General features: G+C 48.7%; 1 pseudogene; it reads left to right on the forward strand.

Annotated features, from left to right (window-relative positions):
• The first annotated feature begins 486 nt into the window (after window positions 1–486).
• On the forward strand, window positions 487–930 carry LOC101842218 (annotated as a pseudogene).
• The last annotated feature ends 2,009 nt before the right edge of the window (window positions 931–2,939 follow it).

The raw sequence follows: 2,939 nt of genomic DNA on the forward strand, positions 1-2,939 counted from the left end.
GGGTTGTGCTGAAGCCTCTGGGAAAAATCTCAAGGAGACTTTCACTGTCCTTAATCAAAACACAGAATAACCCAAGACTAGCCTTTGTTTCACTGGCCTTCCACTACTCCCCTGGAGACTAGAAAAACCATTGTTTGGTCTAGCACACACCGTGTCGTTTTTGTTTATTCCTCCTGCTGTCACTTTGGCATGCTGAACAGTGAGTCACTGCGGGTCACTTTTACTCAGCTGTAAAACGGAGGGTCCCTGACCCGTTTGACTTAGTGAGTTCTCAGCTGTGCTGAGAAAGCCAGAGGCCTTAAGTAGCATTTTGAGTTTTGTGTTTTGAGGCAGGGTCTCACTATGTAGCCTTGGCTGGCTTGGAACTCAAAGAGATCTACCTGCCTCTGCCCTCCAGAGGTCTGGAAGTAGAGGTGTGTGCCACTGGGCTGGGCCTCTGATTTTTTTTTTTTTTCCTTTTTAAAAATTTTTAAATTAGAGGCCGCGCTCCAGCCCCTTCCTTCAGTGGCGCTACCAGCTACCTGCGAGGTGGCTGCCATCTCTTTCGCGGCATCATGGCTGCCCTGCGCCCTCTGGTGAAGCCCGAGATCGTCAAAAAGAGGACCAAGAAGTTCATCCGGCCCCAGTCAGACCGATATGTCAAAATTAAGCGAAACTGGCAGAAACCCAGAGATACAGGGTTCGGATTCAAGGGCCAGATCCTGATGCCCAACGTTGATTACCGGAGCAACAAGAAAACGAAGCATATGCTGCTAGCGGCTTCCAGAAGGTTCTGGCTCACAACGACACGGAGCCGTGCAGCAAATCTCACTGCGCTAAGATTGCTCACAGCGTTTCCTCCGAGAACCGAAAAGCCATCGTAGAAAGAGAAGCGCAGCCGTCAGAATCACCAATCCCAACTCCAGGCTTCGCAGTGAAGAAAATGAGTAAGATGGCTGGTTGTGCATGTTTTATTTGCATTTAAATAAAACCATAGAAACTTAAAAAAAATTAAACTAGAAACAAGCTTGTTTTACATGTCAATCCCAGTTCCCTCTTCCTCGCCTCCACCCCTGCCCCCCACCAGATCCCTATCCCATCCCCTTTCTGCTCCCCAGGGAGAGTGAGGCCTTCCATGGGGGATCTTCAAAGTCTGTCATATCTTTTGGAGCAGGGCCTAGGGCCTCTTCCGTGTGTCTAGGCTGAAAGAGTATCCCTCTATGTGTAATGGGTTCCCAAAGTCTATTTGTGTGCTAGGAATCAATACTGATCCACTGCCAGAGGACCCATAGATTACCCAGGCCTCCTAATTGACAGCTGCATTCAGGGGGTCTGGAACAGTCCTATGTTGGTTTCCCAGGTATCAGTCTGGGGTCCCTGAGCTCCCCCTTATTCAGGTCAGCTGTTTCTGTGGGTTTCTCTGGCCTGGTCTTGACCCCTTGCTCATCAATCCTCCCTCTCTGCAACTGGTTCTGGGAGTTCAGCTCAGTGTTTAGCTGTGGGTGTCTGCCTCTGCCTCCTTCAGCTACTGGATGAAGGCTCTAGGATGGCGTATAAGGTAATCATCAATCTCTATCAGAGAAGGGTATTTAAGGTAGCCTCTCCACTATTGCTTAGATTGTTAGTAGGGGTCATCCTTGTAGATCTCTGGTGCCATATTTATCTTTTTATGTTTTGTTTTGGTTTTGAGACAGGGTTTCTCTGTATTGCTTTGGAGCCTGTCCTGGAACTCCCTTTGTAAACCAGTCTGGCTTTAAACTCACAGAGATCCACCTGCCTCTGCATCCCAAGTGCTGGGATTAAAGGTGTGCACTGCCAACATCCAGGGCCACATTTCTCTTTAAACCTCCTTCTATTATGGTATCTCTTTTCTTACTCTCCTCTATTCTTCCCCCAACTCAATTGTCCTGCTCCTTCATGTCCTCCTCTCCCCTCCTCTTTTCCCCTTCTCTGTCTCCTAACTCCCTCTCCTCTCCCCCCATGCTCCCAATTTGCTCAGGAGATCTTGTCCCTTTCCCCTTCTTCGAGGGCCTCTGATTATTTCACTAATGATGTGCAGAGTGGCACTGGGCGGTCACAGCAGCTCAAGTCCCCAGTGACCCCATACTAGACTCTGTGCTTGTCCCACAAAGCCAGGTAGACTGAACTGTGGTTCCGGCTGAAGCTGCGAGGTGGCCACAGGGATGGGAGTGTAGATGATGGATGGGTGACACTTGAGGCTGTGCTTGAGATGCAGAGGGATGACTCGGTGGGGAAGGACCTCAACACTAACATTCCTGGACAAGGGAGAAGGTGTCTGAAGCCCCTGAAGTGAAGAAGAGCTGGTGAGAGAGATTATATTTCCTTCCTCTTCTGGAATCTTCACAGCTTCCTCGCAGACGGGTTACTGACTTGGAAAGTAGATTCATCCAGTCTTCCAGTCTGTAAGTAAAAGGAGCGACCATGTTCCTCACCCTCAGCATTTCACTGCCTGGGAGGAAGCACCAGCGTGGTGTTTACTGTCCCAGCCCAGAGGTTACACCACACACACACACACACATATGCACACGCACACATACACAAATATATACTCACACACACATACTCACACACACATGCACACATATACACACATACACAAATATACACTCACACAATACACACATACACAAATATATACTCACAATATTCTCACACTCACACACATATACTCTCACACACTCACATATATACACCTACATGCACACATACACACATACACAAATATACACTCACACACATACACACACACATGCACATACATACACAAATATACACTCACATACACACACACTCACACACACACACACTCATCCCTGTAGAAAGGAGTCTCTCTGCTCTGAGGCAGGGTTCTTGGGCCGCTCCCAAGGCTCTCAGTTCGTTCCTGCCTTTGTCCTGTGGCCTGCAGTACGGTCCACTGCAGAAAGAGGCCTTGGCTTGGA

This window comes from Mesocricetus auratus, unplaced genomic scaffold (assembly GCF_017639785.1).
Source record: "Mesocricetus auratus isolate SY011 unplaced genomic scaffold, BCM_Maur_2.0 Super-Scaffold_100026, whole genome shotgun sequence".
NCBI lineage: Eukaryota > Metazoa > Chordata > Mammalia > Rodentia > Cricetidae > Mesocricetus > Mesocricetus auratus.